General features: G+C 39.8%; 1 protein-coding gene across 1 annotated transcript in view; it reads left to right on the top strand.

Annotated features, from left to right (window-relative positions):
• The window catches only part of ZNF407 (zinc finger protein 407), a 442,451-nt gene that overhangs the window by 420,545 nt on the left and 3,144 nt on the right, over window positions 1-18,762 (top strand). The gene's annotated exons all lie outside the window — the stretch shown is intronic.

The following is an 18,762-nucleotide window of genomic DNA, read 5'->3' as shown; positions in this document are numbered from 1 at the left end:
AGAAGCATTTAATCAGTTGTATAAGGACACAAGGGGATGGTTTGTGTTAAGTTCCAGAATCCATAAACATGTAATGATTTTATTACATTGGTGTCCGTTTTCATTATTTTCATGAATGGGTGTTCCCTGCTTAATGTGCAATATTTGCATCTGAGGAACCAACAAGTTTAAACATGGTTTGTTTAAGTGCTTTGTACATTTACATTCACATTTAACAGGAATAATTCTGTTTGAAATCACAAAGGACTAAGTACATTTCCTGAAAAATACATTAGAGTTGAAATGCCTGGAACAACCCATTAATCTACAGATCCGTAGTATAATTTTTATTTTATTTTTTAGGGAAGTCAAAGGAAGGACTGTTTTATAGTTGGTGGTTCTAGTGACAAATTATCTGAATCTTCTTAGTATAGGGAGTTTATTACCCAAACTAGTCCAGGAAGATATATATTTGAGGGGGGGGGGGAATGGGATGCCAAGGTGTCAATAGCTTGTGTTCTTCTGTTGACAGCAGTTGCAAGAGTATTTTGTAGCAAGAAAAGCCACTTGAACCATTTTGTACTTCAGGGGTTAAGAACAACACCTTAAATTCTGTCTGGAAAATTGCCTGCCTGTCACTGCAGGTCATAAAGAACCTGTCCCTTTCATTGTGGAAGTTCTTCTGCTTATAAGTGGGCAGCTGTATTCTGTCTCCCCTCTCTGGTGGTTTATGATGGCAAAGGTATTGACATGCTGCAAATATCTACTTATTAAAGCAAAAAACAAGGCATAGGAAACAAAGGGAGTTTCTCAGCCTGCAGTAATTTTTTTTTTTTTTTCTGTTGGCATGTGTTGCTGGGAAAGGGATATGTGGTGGTTAAAAAGCATCCATATTGCATAGCTGTTTCTTAAACCAGCCCTGCACCGTATTTGTGTACTAAACCCAGACATAATCTAGGCTGCCATGTAGCTTCCTTCACTGAAGTAAATGGAATTCATTGCTAGACTGGATCCCCTATTAGATTACTAGTCTCTATTTCTACAAGTTTTGAAATTTAGAATGCAATCCTATAAGTCAAAGTGGGCACAGCGTATGAAATTGTTGTGCTCTGAAGATTGGGGAAGAACTGTGTGTTTAATATTTTCTTCCATTCCTCCACACATCTACCATCACTCCCAACGCAACATACAAAAATGCTGTCAGCCACGGATGTATCTATGCTCTATTTTGTGGTAAATTCAGAGGGAATGAGTAAGTATTGATCTGGGAAAGAGTAAAGGAAACTCTCAACACAGAATATCACTTGGTTGATCATTAAAGTAGCCATAACAGGCTGCTAATAAGTACAGGAAAATGAAACCAAACCATATTGGTACTTTACTTTAATTTTATTAGATTTTTACCCCCCCCCCCAGATAAGGTCTACTCAGGGCGGCTTTGTCGTTTAGTCGTTTAGTTGTGCCCGACTCTTCGTGACCCCATGGACCAGAGCACGCCAGGCCCTCCTATCTTCCACTGCCTCCCGGAGTTGTGTCAAGTTCATTTTGGTTGCTTCGATGACAGTGTCCAACCATCTCATCCTCTCTCGTCCCCTTCTCCTCTTGCCCTCACACTTTCCTAACATCAAGGTCTTTTCCAAGGAGTCTTCTCTTCTCATGAGATGGCCAAAGTATTGGAGCCTCAGCTTCAGGATCTGTCCTTCCAGTGAGCACTCAGGTTTGATTTCCTTTAGAATGGATAGGTTTGTTCTCCTTGCAGTCCAGGGGACTCTCAAGAGACTCCTCCAGCACCACAATTCAAAAGCATAAATTCTTCGGCGGTCAGCCTTCTTTATGGTCCAGCTCTCACTTCCGTACATCACTATAGGGAAAACCATAGCTTTGACTATGCGGACTTTTGTTGGCAAGGTGATGTCTCTGCTTTTTAAGATGCTGTCAAGGTTTGTCATCGCTTTCCTCCCAAGAAGCAGGAGTCTTTTAATTCTGTGGCTGCTGTCTCCATCTGCAGTGATCATGGAGCCCAAGAAAGTATAATCTGTCACTGCCGCCATATCTTCCCCTTCTATTTGCCAGGAGGTGATGGGACCAGAGTCTATGATCTTAGTTTTTTTGATGTTCAGCTTCAGACCGTTTTTTGCACTCTCCTCTTTCACCCTCATTACAAGGTTCCTTAATTCCTCCTCACTTTCTGCCATCATTTGCATATCGGAGGTAGCTGATATTTCTTCCAGCAATCTTGATTCCGGCTTGGGATTCCTCCAGTCCAGCCTTCCGCATGATGTATTCTGCATATAAGTTAAATAAGCTGGGGGACAATATACAGCCTTGCCATACTCCTTTCCCAATTTTGAACCAATCAGTTGTCCCATATCCAGTTCTAACTGTTGCTTCCTGTCCCACATATAGGTTTCTCAGGAGATAGATAAGGTGGTGAGGAACTCCCATTTCTTTAAGAACTTGCAATAGTTTGCTGTGGTCCACACAGTCAAAGGCTTTTGCATAGTCAACGAAGCAGAAGTAGATATTTTTCTGGAACTCTCTGGCTTTCTCTATAATCCAGCGCATGTTAGCAATTTGTTCTCTAGTTCCTTTGCCCCTTTGGAATCCAGCTTGTACTTCTGGGAGTTCTCGGTCCACATACTGCTGAAGCCTACCTTGTAGCATTTTGAGCATAACCTTGCTAGCGTATGAAATGAGTGCAATTGTACGGTAGTTGGAGCATTCTTTGGCATTGCCCTTCTTAGGGATTGGGATGTAAACTGATCTTTTTCAGTCCTCTGGCCACTGTTGAGTTTTCCAAATTTGCTGGCATATTGAGTGTAGCACCTTAACAGTGTCATCTTTTAAGATTTTAAATAGTTCAACTGGAATGCCATCACCACCACTAACCTTGTTGTTAGACAAGCTTTCTAAGGCCCACTTGACTTCACTCTCCAGGATGTCTGGCTCAAGGTCAGCAACTACATTGTCTGGGTTGTCCGGAATATCCAAATCTTTCTGATATAATTCCTCTGTGTATTCTTGCCACCTCTTCTTGATGTCTTCTGCTTCTGTGAGGTCCCTCCCATTTTTGTCCTTTATCATGTCCATCTTTGCAAAAAAAAATGTTCCTGTAATATCTCCAATTTTCCTGAACAGATCTCTGGTTTTTCCTTTTCTATTATTTTCCTCTATTTCTTTGCATTGTTCATTTAAGAAGGCCCTCTTGTCTCTCCTTGCTATTCTTTGGAAGTCTGCATTCAATTTTCTGTAGCTTTCCCTATCACCCTTGCATTTTGTTTCCCTTCTCCTTTTTGCTATTTCTAAGGCCTCGTTGGACAGCCACTTTGCTTTCTTGCATTTCCTTTTCTTTGGGATGGTTTTTGTTGCTGCCTCCTGGACAATGTTACGAGCCTCTATCCAAAGTTCTTCAGGCATTCTGTCCACCAAATCGAGTTCCTTAAATCTGTTCTTCACTTCCCTGTATATTCATAAGGGATTTGGTTTAGATTATACCTGACCAGCCCAGTGGTTTTTCCTACTCTCTTCAGTTTAAGCTTGAATTTTGCTATGAGAAGCTGATGATCAGAGCCACAGTCAGCTCCAGGTCTTGTTTTTGCTGACTGTATAGAGCTTCTCCATCTTTGGCTGCATATAATCAATCTGATTTCGGTATTGCCCTTCTGGTGACTTCCATGTATAGAGTCACCTCTTGTGTTGTTGGAAAAGAGTCTTTGTGATGACCAGCTTGTTCTCTTGACAAAACTCTATTAGACTTTGCCCTGCTTCGTTTTGAACTCCAAGGCCAAACTTCCCTGTTGTTCCTTTTATCTCTTGATTCCCTACTTTAGCATTCCAGGCCCCTTAGAATGAGAAGAACATCTTTCTTTGGTGTCAGTTCTAGAAGGTGTTGTAAATCTTCATAAAATTGGTCTATTTCAGCCTCTTCATCATTGGTGGTTGGTGCATAAACTTGGATTACTGTGATATTGAAAGATCTGCCTTGGATTCATATTGACATCATTCTATCATTTTTGAGATTATATCCCATTACAGCTTTTCCCACTCTTTTGTTGACTATGAGGGCTACTCCATTCCTTCTACGGGATTCTTGCCCACAATAGTAGATATGATAATCTTCTGAATTGAATTCGCCCATTCCTGTCCATTTTAGTTCACTGACGCCCAGGATGTCAATGTTTATTCTTGCCATCTCCTGTTTGACCACATCCAACTTTATAGATCTTACATTCCAGGTTCCTATGCAGTATTTTTCTTTGCAGCATTGGACTTTCCTTTCATTTCCAGACACGTCCACAGCTGAGCGTCCTTTTGACTTTGGCACAACCACTTCATTAGCTCTGGAGCTACTTGTACTTGTCCTCCGCTCTTCCTCAGTAGTATGTTGGACGCCTTTCGACCTGAGGGTCCCATCTTCCAGCGTCATATCTTTTAGCATTTTGTTTCTGATCATGGGGCATTCTTGGCAAAGATACTGGAGTGGATTGCCATTTTCCACTCCAGGTGGATTGCGTTTAGTTGGAACTCTCCCCTATGACCTGTCCATCTTGGGTGTCCCTGCATGTCATAGCCCATAGCTTCTCTGAGTTACTCAAGCCCCTTCACCACGACAAGGCAGCAACCCATGAAGGGGCGGCTTACATACATAAAAACATACCCCCAAAAGATCCTGCAAGAGACCAGCCGCCCCCATCATGGATGCCTGCATCACTGGAAAGGGCTACAGTTCATCAGCAGAGTGCATGCCTTGAATGCAGAACATCCTAGGTTCAATCATGAGCCTGTTCAGATAAAGCCTGGAGAGCTACTGCTATCTTGTACAGATAATACTGGACAAAATCCTGTTGCATACCTGTGCCAGTGGAACAGCCAATTGCAGCAGCCAATTGGAATTCAATAACAAGTTCCTACTAAGATTGCTCATTCCATGTCAGTGGTACACAACATAGAATCCAAGTAAGGGCTCTTTAATCAGTGGAAACCTGCTACTCCTGTCATGCCATTTCCCTTCCATTGGTGTCGAAGGCATTGTGCCTCCTCATGCATACTGCTGATTTTGTAGAAAAATAAGTCACATCCCATTACAAATACAATATGGGTAATAAGTAGGTTTATTTAAGCAGTTCCCCTCAGTCTCACATGTGTGAGGCTTTCCCAAGGAGGGGGCCATGTCAGCTCACCTGAGGTACTGTGAGAAGCATGCGGCATTAGGGAGAAGTCTCAAATGAACCTTCTGCCCCACAACAGCCTGTGCCCTACAAATTAAGGCTTGTAAAACACCACAGTTTGCTGGATAGGTCATCTACCTCTTCAGTAAGCTGTGACACTTTATCTGAAGTTGGGCCCCAAGGAAGCTGTGTATGGATTCAGACAGTCCCCCTCCTTAACAACAAAGGGGTATTGTCTGAATGAAATATCCCACTTCTCATGAACTTGATAGCCAAGACTTGACAGTGAACTTGATAAGACTAGTTGGACAGGTGGAGAAAAAATTCAGAAGAAAACAGACATTAACAAAACAGCTCTTTTCTGAGATAACATGTCTGCTGGCTGTGGTCAGCCAAGCCCCTGCCATGTGTGACCATCTCTAGCTAATTTGCTTTTCAGAGGCAATGAATTCATTTGAAACAAGCTGCTAAATGGTGTTTAAAAGCATGTCAGTGTTAACGAATGTGTTTAAGCACCACATTTCACAGACTGGCAGTGAAAAGACATGACAAGTTGGCAAGGATTGTTCACTACTAATGCTAGAAAATAAGCTCCCCTTCTTTTTCCATTTGATTGGCATCTATTCCTAATGCTTTGTCAGGTAGCAAAATAAGGCAACGAAGCCCCACATATTTGGCCATGCTTTTAGTTCAGAAACACACTGTTGACAAAAGTTAATTGGATGCTTACTGCAGCAAAGCATGTCTTGTTTCTCTGTATCAAAGTCAGATTTTTTGTTTTTTAAGGATCTCTAGAAAACTAAGGTCCAATTCAGAAGTGCAGATAACATCACTGGGTTACTTAGCGCTGACTCCTAACAGAATGTGGAAACTGTCTTTTGTGAAAAGAAGGTTACTAAAAGATAGCATAGTACATAAATGTTATCTGTAGACAATTTCCCTCTTCAGGTTCAGAAAGTCAGTCGACAACACAGTCCTTCATTCATGAACATCCATACAGGAATGTTGACAAAGAACACTCCCAGCAGTGACACCTGCATGTTCAAAATATCCATTCCTATTTAAATTCCCCCTGATCTGTCCTAATTTCTTTTCCTCTGAACTGAAGGATTAATCCACCATTCAGTTCTGTAGAAAGTGTTAATTGCCTACCATATATTTTCATAATGAAAAAAACCCATCTAGACTGCCCCATGATTATATACTATCTAAGGTAGGTGAACAGTGACCCCACAATCCGCTGAAACATGATTGAAGATACTAGAATGCAACTTTTTTACAACATGCTTTTCACTATGACTTTCCTAAAAATATTTCTGTTCCATGTGACTCTTGACTTGTTTTGTCCAGTTGGACTGCCCTGGAGGTAGTCATATAGTGTCAGCTTCCATTAACTTAATATCTGTGAACTGTAATAATTTATCCATGCCTTTATTCCAAATTCTTTAGCCCACTTTATTTCTTTTATAGCTTACAAAGTAGAAGTGTGTGTGTGTGTGTGTGTGTGTGTGTGTGTGTGTGTGTGTGTGTGTGTGTAATAGAATATTATATATATTATATTATATATAATAGTCTATATATTATAGAATATTATATATTATAGAAATGTGTGTGTGTGTGTGTGTGCGCACACACACACATACACACTTTTATCAGTTTCTATATTTTTTTAACTGAAGTCTTAGGTAAAACAAAACACTCAGGGGAATGTAAAAGAGCATGAAGAATTGCAGGATAAAACCAAGGTTCTGCTTTAAAAACCTGCCAACTTTTGCAAGCTTTCTAAAATTTTGAGGTAAATGATATTGTAGAATTTACTTATGAAGGCATTCTGCATGAGCTCAAATTCTAAGCCGTGGTTGTTGAGTTCTTAGGCTGCTGGGGGGAAAAATCCATCAGATGATCTGAAAGAAGTCCGTTTCCTTCCTTTCCCACACAGCCCCTATGGATGCCTATAGTGGGAGGCTCTCCCCTCTTTCCTCCTGCAGCCTGCTGAGCCATACAAAACTCTGCTCTGGAGGTTGCAAAGGGAGTGGAGATGTGCCACCTCCGGCCTTTGTAACAGGCTTCTCCCATCTGTGTAAAGGACAAATAGGATCCTGGCCCTCGTCTTTAAAGTGTCTCAGTTAAAGTTATTACCGTAAGTGATCCCAGAGACTATATAAATGAAGGTGATCACAGAGACTGCACCATGATCTGATAGCTCTCTTCATCCTCTATATTCCATTAGGACATACACTATGTCCTTAGTGCAAATGTATGTGTGATGAGGTGAGCAATGGATGGCATTCAGATCCCCCACACAATGTAAGAGGACATTGAGGTCACATGTGTGCTTGCTCCCATGGTTTGTAGCAATCTCATAAGTGGTCCCTTGGCCTTTACATTTTGAAGTCTCCCCACTACACATTTTGTCCTAATGGAACATAGAGGATGAAGAGAGCTATCAGATCATGGCGCAGTCTCCGGGATCACCTTCATTTTGAATGTGTAGTGGGGAACCTGCTACTTTCATATAGGTTCCCCAAGCAATTCAGAACTCTGTGTCTCATAAGGACCTACATGAGTACAGCAGGTTTCCTGCTCTAGACACATGTGGAGGAGGATGGGGCTGGACACGTGGCTGAAGAAGATGATGTTTCAATTATATATTAAAACAAAGTAGAATATAAATGTGTCCATTGCTACCTTCTTCTTTTGGTTAAAAATGCCAGGGGCTGAGCCTGCAGTCTTCAAGAAACAACACCTCACTGAACAATGGCTCCTCCTGCCTGTCTTTCTGTCAGTCTTTCTCTTGTCTGTGTTTTTAATCTCACTGTCTCATTTTGACCCACCTCGTAGAATTTGTGTTCTGGGAATCATCAAACGTTGATGGGAGTGGATGATGGTAACTAAATGTTGATGGGACCTGGACAAAGAGGTAATGATTCTCCTGTTGTGGAGATTCAGAGAGCAAGTGCTCAGTGTATGTGCAGCATTTTTTCTGAGAAAATCTGGGAAGTTTATGCAGTTACTTTTTAATTTATCAAACGTGAACAGATACAGTAATGGCTGCTCCTGGACATGGATGATCTGCTGATGTACATGACTAAGTTACCTTCAGCTTAGACTACTGAAGCACAAGTGTCCAGAATTAGAACTAGCCTTGAAAATGCAACAATTTTCCTTTTGGCAGGAATCATCTAGAGGGGACATCATATAACTATGAAGATACCTGTACATGGGTTCCATCTTGGAAAATTTCTCCTCCCATTGTGAATACCTTTACGTGCTTAAGTTATGTTCCAAACGACAGCATTGCCTTATATAGCTAGTTGGTAAATACAAGAGATAAGACATGCATGGTGCACGATAGATACCCTTCTAATGGAAATGTCTTGCTTGCAAAGATTAGCAAACCCATTTGGTGCTGGCTTTTTAGATGCTGTTTTAGGAGCTTACTATTCCAGCTGGCATTGACTAGGACATGAATTTTGTTCCAAACTTAATTGTTCTATTATTAATTGCTACTATTTTATTTTATAGGCTTTAAAAATATATTGAACTGATTTTATTATTACCTGACCCAGTGCTATTTAAAGCATGTCAAAAAAAATAATAAGTTCACTAACATCAAAGCAATAAAATTAGACTCAAATGAATCAACAAAAGAGGTTGTATTAAAGGAATCAAGATTCAGTACCCTGGCCTTGCTCTATACTTCTGCAATTAATAGTATAATATGAAGTGCTCTCATTATTACTCTATCTCCTTTGATAAAGTCATGATCACGATTAACACTGCAATCTTTGGGCTAGTTTTCTGGAGGTAAACCCCCCACTGAACTTCATGGGTCTTTCTTCTTAAGAGATAACCATAGATTGGTGTTGTGACTATTAGTTATGCAATTCTTTTCCTGCCCCTCATTTAAATACAATTCAATTATAAAAATGTTCACTAGTTCCCCAGTGTTCTTTTTATTAACAACTCCTTACAGGGCAGCTGCTCTGTCTTCACAATCTGTACTCTAGCATTTAAATAAAAGAAAAGAAAAGATTGTTTGGTTATTAAAGTTTTACTGTGCATCCTATGGATAGCTAAACATGAATGCACACTGTTAATGTTTTGTAACGTGGACCAGTGACATACAACTAGGCCTGATATTGCAGAACAGGTGATTTCTGTTTATATGCTAAAAGTCTAAAAAAATATACACCGTTGTGCCTGTACACAAACTATACTCTGAGGAGTCCTGCCCTTGAAGTTGCTTAGGAGCACAATAAGCAGAACTTACTGCTGATGTTTTCTAAGCATCCAGTGGCAGCATTTTGATAGTGGAGTGACCTCTACTACTATCTCTAAACATTTTCAATTTACAGGCTCTAGAATTTTTGCTGTCTTTGACTCTCATTCTTTTGAAGGGGTCAGCCCTTTATGAATTTGCCACAACAACGAAAGAGTTTTAAATGCCCTGCAGACATGACTAGCTTAATAAGAGAATGGTGGCAATAAACACATAACATACGATATGTTTTAATATTTATAGACAAAATTCACATTGTTTTAAGTGTACACAAGCAGCTGCTGTCGTTTGGCTGTGAGCAGATGTTAGACTTCCAAAAGCATCACTGATAATTAAAATACTAACAGTTAGTGTTTTACCCCAGCTGCAGGTTCTGTTTACTGTAAATCTGATTTTAATGGTGCCTCTGTGCAGTTGTTGAATAGTGGTTTGTTTTCTTCCATACATAAGAAAGTGTCTGCAATGAAGACAAATGGTTATTTCCTATAATTTCCTCTGGAAAGATGTGACAATACAGTGTAACGTGTTTCCATTTATAAACAAAGCGCAGATATGACTAGCGAGTTATGACAGTAATCGTTTTCAGCACACCAACAGGGGGGAAACTATGCAAGTTAAACATCACACACACACAAACACACACACACACACCCTGTTTTCAGTTGAATTACTTAGAAAGTGTAACACTCTTTTGTAAATTATTATTTGTTGTTTTTTCTATTGCTATTATAAATTATTTACACAGAAACATCAATATATATTATTCTGTACAGTCTAATATAAGGAGGAGAAAAACATTTAATATGTGTGTTAAGGTCACTGTTCTCCCTGTTGGAGTGGGGTCCTTGAGTGTCTCCCCCAATGTGCATGTGCACTGGTCATTATTCAGAACACAAGGCTGTTATAAAGTTATCTAGCCGTCCCCTCTTGTTTAAGCATGCAGCCCATAACATGTTCAAACACTGGCAGGATTGCAAGAACAAATGCTTTAAAACAGAATCCAGATGTTGTTACGAGAAAGTTTCGCTGATGGTCTTGGGTCTCCACAAGTGTGCTGTGAGTGCATTGCATCTGGTTTGGTCTCGGCATTTAAGTCCTTTGTCATGCTGTTACAACTCATAGTCTCTACTTTGTTGAGATATCGGTGTACTCTCTATACTGTATATTCCATCAAGAGTACCTGAATTAAGGTACCTGAATGGCATCTCTATCAGGACAACAGTATCTTTAAGGTCTGATCCACAGATCACCTCTTTTGGTGTGGCTGGCTGGGCTAGGGTGAGGATGGGCAACTAGTGGCCCTCAACATGTTATTGCACTGTATACACATGCCATCATCTCTGATGGGGTTGCAGTCCAGCAACAGCAGAAGGGACACAGATTATTCACGCCTAAATTAGAGATAAATTTGGCACAACAGTATGACAGTCTGCAAGACAGAAGCTCTCCCACCAAGACTATACGTACTCCCCAAAATCCACAAAGACTCAATCCCACTCAGGCCCATTGTAAGTGCCATCGGCTCCCCAATATATGAACTAGCCAAATACCTAGCGACCCTCCTACAGACCCACATTGGACAAACCTCATCCTACTTCAAAGGACATTTCATAAGTAAGATCAGCACCCTAAACTTCAACCCTGGGGACAGACTGATCAACTTTGACGTAGTATCCCTGTTCACTAAGGTACTGATAAAGGACACCCTGACACTCATCCAGCAGATCTTTCCAGAAGACATCAAGACCCTTGTCCAACTCTGCCTAACAACCAGCTACTTTCAGTGGGATAATGAATTCTATGTACAAACAGATGGAGTGGCCATGGGGAGCCCCCTCAGCCCAGTTATAGCAAACTTCTACATGGAGCATTTCAAAAAACTGGCCCTGGCTTCGGCACCCTTCACACCTACAGTCTGGTTCCGATATGTGGATGACACCTTTGCAATTTGGAACCACGGTGAAGAAAAATTGGAAGAATTTCTAAACGATCTCAACAGCATCCACCCAAATATACAATTCACCATGGAAAAAGAAATAGAGGGCCAACTCCCGTTCTTAGATGTCATGGTCGTACGCAAAACTGACCTCCTGTTGGGACACAAGGTCTACAGAAAGCCTACCCACACAGACCAGTACCTACATAAAAACTCCAGCCACCACCCACAGCAAAAAAAGAGGCATAATCAAAATACTGGTAGACTGTGCAAATTGGAACTGTGAAGCTGAATTTCTCAGCACCGAACTCAACCATCTGAATTGGGCCCTACAGGCAAATGGCTACTCCAAAAATGAAATCACAAGATCCATCAAACCAAGAAAACAACACCAAACTGAGGAAGAAAAACAGCCACCCACAAATAAAGTATTTCTGCCATACATCAAAGGGATCACAGACCACATGGGGAAGCTTTTGAAAAAACACAATCTACAAACAGTATTCAAGTCCAGCACAAAATACAACAAATGTCAGCAAAGGACAGAAGGGATCCCGTCACCACTTCAGGAGTGTACCAGATACCTTGCAGTTTTGGCGAGGTATACAGTGGTGCCTCGCATTACGATGTTAATTTGTTCCAGCGAAATCGCTGTAGAACGAAAATATCATAAAGCGAAATTTTAAAACCCATAGAAACGCATTAAAACCTGATTAATGTGTTCCTATGGGCTTGAAACTCACCGTCCAGCGAAGATCCTCCATAGCACGGCCATTTTCGCTGCCCGTGCAGTGAGGAATCCGTCCCAGAAAACAGCAGGCGGCCATTTTTTTTACCCAGTGGCCATTTTGAAACTGCTGATCAGCTGTAGGAAAATTGTCGTTTTGCGAGAATCGGTTCCCAAAGCAGGGAACCGATCATCGCAAAGTGAAATTTCCCCATAGGAAACATTGTTTTGCAATCGCTTTTGCGATTGCAAAAACTTCATCGTTATGCAATTTCATCATAAAACGGAGCACCCGTTAAGCGAGGCACTACTGTATCTTGGAACCAGAAAACGAAGCATCTACACCAGAATCAAAGAACATGAGAGACACTGCAGAAAAAAACAACCGGAAAAATTTGCAGTAGCTGAACACGCCCTAAAACAAGCAGGACATGAAATTCTATTTCAAAATACTGAAATACTGGACAACACCAGCAATCATTACGTTAGACTGCACATGGAAGCCATTGAAATCCACAAACACAAGCAGAACTTGAACAAGAAAGAAGAAAGTTTGAAACTCAACAAAACTTGGCTCCAAGCACTGAAAAATACAGCGTACAAAAGGTCAACGAACTCTACCCAGCCACAAGGACCGGTGATCACTGCACAAAAAAGACCAGCTAACGACACCCATCAATCACAGTGACAGATAATCTCTCCTCCTTATCACAACAATATACCCACAACAAAAACACACTGATTACCATAATCACCCATCTCCTGAAACGGGCAAAAGCTGATCTCACAGCCATAAATACTCAACTCCCAAAAAACTGCACCAGAGCACAGAGTGCTGTCCTCTGAAGATGCCGGCCACAGAGACTGGCGAAATGTCAGGAAGAACAACCTTCAGAACACGGCCAAAGAGCCCAAAAAACCCACAACAACCAGTATGACAGTCTGTTTTGCACAATATTTTTCTTGGTTGAGCTTTAGGAAGTACCTATACAAGTGACTGTACCCATGGTAGTGAAAAAAGAGACAGACTAGAACTCAGGAGGCCTGGGTTCAAATCCCTGCTCAATCATGGAAACTCATTGGGGGAGTGGAACTGGTAAAACCATTTCTTAAATATCTCACTTACCTTGAAAGCCCTATTAAGGTTGCTATAAATTGGTTCCTATTTGATGGCACATAACAACAACATGCTCAAGTGGTTGTATGGGCCTACACAATAATAAAGAAGAGCAAAAGAAGAGACCTGGTTTCATGTAAGTTCTTCTCACAATTACCTTAGGATTGAAATTCTTACTATGAACTAGTTTGCTGCTACCTGTTTCAGTCTAGTGTAAATTATTCTGCCCATGTGAGTTGGCTTTTTGGCTTGTATATAAGCCATGGAACTGATGCCTAGCTCCTTGGCATTGTGACAAATATGCCAGAATCCTGAACATTGTGAGAAGAAATTCATTCTTCTCTTGTTCCCAAACACACACAAAAGCAACCTTGAAGGCAGCAGGAGGCTCAATGGAAAAGGTCTCTGTAAAAATGTTGTTTAGAGAAACTTATGCATGAATTTTCCTACTTGTTCAGCCTCTGGTCCCATTGCTCCAGACAGAAACGGACCTGATTAAAAATAATCAATAGGCACCTGTGAAATGTACTGTACAACCTTTGGATATTCCTCTTGCTCATCATCCAGCCACAGGGCAGGATTTCCATTTCTTTTCACTAATGATAATAGCCAACCTATCAACTACCGATTTAGACCCCTCATTTCTTTCTGTCCAAAGGCTTTACAGATGGGGAGGAGGAAAATCAGGTGTTTCCATTTCAGTAACTGAGAAACTGGCTTTCCTACTTTAGTCCTTGGCACTCCAATTTGAATACAGCGACCATCTGTCTGTTAATTTTCAGAAGACAGTCCTCTCTATGAAGAGCTGTCAGAGAATAGTCTTCTGGTTGAAAAGCTGCTCCATCCAAGTCTAGTTTAAATGCAGACAACCATAAGAAGGGGAATTCAAAGTCCAATTGCACACCAATTGTTTCCAATCCTTGAAAACCAAAGTAAGCAGGCACATGGATTACCTGGTCACAACTCACTATGGGGCCAGCACACTGTATTTCTAGTTAAATTAGAAATTAGAGATGGGATATTTCCATTTGTATTCTGATGGATGCAAATAATAGAGATGGGATATTCATATTAGTATCTTGATGGATACTAATATGAACATCCCATCTCTATTAGAAATACCATTTCTAAATTTGTATCTCTTTATATCAAGAAATGCAAATGTTGTGATCATTTATGTCCTTTTGAATCTTTTCTTTATGATGTGTAAAATGCCCACCTGAGTTTCGAGGGGACCTTGGGGGAAAACACAATTTCTGTTATTTCCATTACTAGATATATGGTACTGCTACATTGGCATTCTATATGTAATTCTTTGCATTTTTTTCTATTTTTCATAAATATTTTCCAAAATGTAGAGGAGCCAATGTCATTTCGGATGGCCTTATACTGCCTATCAGATATACAGTTTTAGAAGAATTCCTGTATTTAGAGGTTATATAAAAAAATTAACACTCATTTCATCATCTATCATATAGTAGTCCATTCCCTTGAATTCACTTTGATGAGCATGTTATGTTTAACCCAAACACATCCCTTTTAAGGACAAGAAAAGCAAAAGCAGAGGTTTACATGCAATATTGCATTAACCCAGACTTTCCTGACATGTTATGCATTACTTTTGGAGACAAGTCTTTTTAATGCCATCTTTATCTGCTACACGATGCATGAAATCTACTTTCTGTTTTAGAACTGCAAATGACCCTTGACCCCTTTAGTGGAGACACAATGTGACCTTTCTATTGTCATCAGCTTTCATTCTCTTGAAAATTCTATGAATTTTTATTACAAGTTTTTTTTTTAAACCAAGCTGAGGCTTCAACAAATTACTTGACACAGATGAGATGAAGTTGTTGAAGTAGTGTTAGATAAGTTTTACAGCCAGCATGTGTGCTGCTGAACAGTACAAAGCCACTGTCCTACAATGTCATACACCAGTAACTGCTGAGCCTACTATTGGATAAATACATCATTTTATGGAACATTGATTGTTCTATAAACCCAATGGAGTATTATGCTCTATGATCAAACCATTTAGATTGTGTGTAGAGCACAGAAAATGCCATATTCAGGATGGTACTAAAAGTGCCATTTGTGTATTTTATGGATGTCATTACAGGGGAAACTTCCCTCTGTAGGCCCTGTTTACTGCAAAATTTTTTAGACTGTAATGACATTTTTCATTCACAACGTATGCCTTCAAGAGAGGGGGCCCTTGTTTTATTTGTTTCATTCGAGTTGACTGCACAAATCCTGTACATTTTAATTAAATGTGAGCATAACAAAAGAATAAGGTACTTATTCTGCAAGGGGGCAGGGAAATGAAGACTGTAACAAAAACTAATATAGAAACACAACAAAATGCAGTCCGTCCCTGGGTTCAAACACACAGCTGAGCTAAACCTTGTTTGTACTCTTTATGAATCACATTAAACAACAAAGCGTATCTTGTCGTCCCATTTTGCTGAGTAGGTGGCCTTTAAAAATGAATAAAATGTGAAAATATAGATGCAGTGTTCCAAAATACTTAACATTTTCAGTTTTTTAAACAGGAAAGGCTTTAAAAATGCCAGCTGATAAATAAGGGATCTGTTGAAAATGCATAATTCTTGGAAAGAAACCAGTTCTGTGATCACAGTATCCGTAGATATGAAACACCTCTATAGGTTTCTTTCCCCCACATACCGAGCCCTGGCTTACTTTGTTGCATCTTTGTGTTTTGTCAGTTTAGCATGTATTTCTGTTCCTTTTCACTTAGTAATGACAGGCCATCAGCAGCAAGTGCAGCTTTATAATATTAATAGTTCTGCCTTTGGCTTTTGTACTTAGCATACCAAATCTTCCCAGTCCCCACAAGTGCTGCCCTGGCTGTATTTTTTAATATATATATATAAGAGTTTAACAACGCTGTTTCATTTGGTTTTGCATATTTATAACTAATGTAAAAATACTATAAATGTGTTGACTAGCAGGATTCAAAATTGCTATCCATAACTAGCCCTCAATACGCACCTTTAAAATTGCATATTTCTTCTGTTAGGTTCCCTCCTCTCAAAACAAAGGAAATCCACATATTACATTTACCATGAAGATCACTAAAATTGAAGTTGATGTTCCCAATAAATTTTTGGTCCAGTTAAAATTTAAACTTACAGTACAGATTCCCATTAGTTTAACTGACACTTGAACTTCTACACAGCTCAACATTAATTCATTATAGCTGAAATGGAAGAATCTTCAGTGGGTGAATCTTTTACAATCTGATTGAGGCTGTTACATTTTATAGGATCCATTTTTCAAAGCACTACTGACAGCACTCGAAGTTATTAAATTGCTGAATCAAAAGATGGACCTGCAATCGCATTTATGAACTGTGATGGAATAGCTGGGGTTGCAGTGAGCCGAGGTTAAGATGTTGGTGTAGTTAAGCTCCATCACACCCCTTTAGTGACAGCAGTATTTACCCATGTAGTTTACTTTAATGGTCAGGAAGTGGCTTAACTCACCTCTGGATTCAAATAGATTAAGCAAGCAGTCAGAATGGCATAATTATCAGTGCTGCAAGGAATTTACAGGATAACTCATCCCCCAAGAGGCTTCCCATTCAATTGCCGAGTAAAGGCTGGAGATGCATAAATTCTCAGATGCCGCATTTACCTCAGAAGCTAACGGAAGGAACATATTTCTTTTATCTTCTTCCCTTCCCACTCCATTCTGGCCCACGTCCTGCATATCACAATGTCACATCGTGTGTATCCAGTGTAAGATTTTGATCTGCAGAATTATTTTGACGGATAGGTACATAAAAATAGGATTTGTGGCGCTGTTTTGATTTGAGACCATATCATTGCAAAGCTCATCTTGCTTCATGTCAACAAAGGCAGACTCCTGAGAGAATTAATTACATTGGTTCTGTTATGAAACATGGATGAGTTGTGATTATTTTCTTAATTATCTCTTTGTGCTGATTTTCTCCATTCTGCCCTTTTCCCAGTTAGGATGCCTTGAATATGTTCTTGCCTGCAGAGGGTGAGACAGCAGTATGGTTGTAAGATATACACATCAGTATGGGCTTCCTTATAAATATTGCTTGCCAAAATTGAATTCATCAAAGAATTGCAAATCAATCATGCTGTACGCCTTGGAAAAACTTTCTGGTAGCTTTAAATGGTTAATCTTCTCTTCAAAAAATAACCATTAAGGCTTCCACTTGCCTTTGTAATTTCAAGATTACATTTTTAAGGATGAGTTATAATATTTTATCTTAGCAGGGGCCGCAGAGATGTTCAGCAACTGTAACTGTGTTCATTTAATATATTAAATCCTGATATATATATAACTCAGCATTTAGATCAGAAATAAGACTGGGTATTTGTAACATCTTGGGGGTGATACAAGGTAGATGGTGCATGTGGTGTGTTAGTTTGCTGATGTGGCAGTTCATATGGAGTGAGCGCTGTCTACCACACTGTGCTGAAATGGTTTACTTAGGTATGGGGATAGTAATGCTTTGAGCTGAGACCACCCATTAGCAAACTTGAAGTAGCTGTCACACTCCTTTAATTAATATATTAACACAGAAACACAGTTCTTTATGAAGCACACCTTGTGAATGTACTTCAGTTTTGAACTCTGCAAGTCTTTTAAGTGTCCTCTATTATATTCAATTGATCCTATATTACATTCAATTGAAATTGAGACTATTTTAAGGGCAATGCATTGGATCCTAAGGAGGTTAGTTGTATGTAGCTGCTGCTTTAATCAATGACATTTCATTCACCCAGGACTTACTTTTCACTGATTTCATTGGGAAGTAAATTGAACTTTACTTATCTTGGTTCTAATAAAAGGTGTACAAACTAAGGCCTAGCCTGTAGTACACATTGAATGGATAGTATGCAGCTTAGGATCGTAAGTCTTCTTCACTCAGAAGTAAGGATACAGTACCTCACTCTGAATTAAGGCTAAATTGCATGGAAGTTAAACATTCCTATTGGCTGACCTATGGCTGTAATGATATAATTCAAGTTAAACATTCCTCCAGCTGTCATTTGATTCCCAAGCCCACTATTCATAAAAGGGGAACCTCCATTACATCTCTCTCTTATTTATATATTTCACCCCCGTAGAGGAGTAAATTTGGAGGGAAAAGAGTTGGGAGGAAAATTAAACTTCCCTCCCATGTGCATGATGTCCCATCCAGATAGGACACTGAATGCCTACCTGACAGAAAGAAAGAAAGAAAGAAAGAAAGAAAGAAAGAAAGAAAGAAAGAAAGAAAGAAAGAAAGAAAGAAAAAGAAAAATTCTAAAATGTGTGTTGTGTACTGAATGTTCCATGTAGTTCAGCTCTAAAGGCTGAAATCCTGTTGAACATCACAGTGGTAATGACATTATCAGTAGCAGCAAATTGCTGCTTATTAGAAGCATCCTTTGGCAATATTGTAATAGAGATGACTTGCCCACAGTGCTCTTGCACCAGAAAATCACCAAAGCAAGCCTTTAATTTGCCACTGCTGACGACATCATTCCCATTGTTCATTCCCAGAGCAGG

This window comes from Pogona vitticeps, chromosome 4, assembly GCF_051106095.1.
Source record: "Pogona vitticeps strain Pit_001003342236 chromosome 4, PviZW2.1, whole genome shotgun sequence".
NCBI classification, from domain to species: Eukaryota; Metazoa; Chordata; class Lepidosauria; order Squamata; family Agamidae; genus Pogona; species Pogona vitticeps.
The sequence above is the reverse complement of the archived record's forward strand: the minus strand, read 5'-3'. Positions and strand labels throughout refer to the sequence as shown.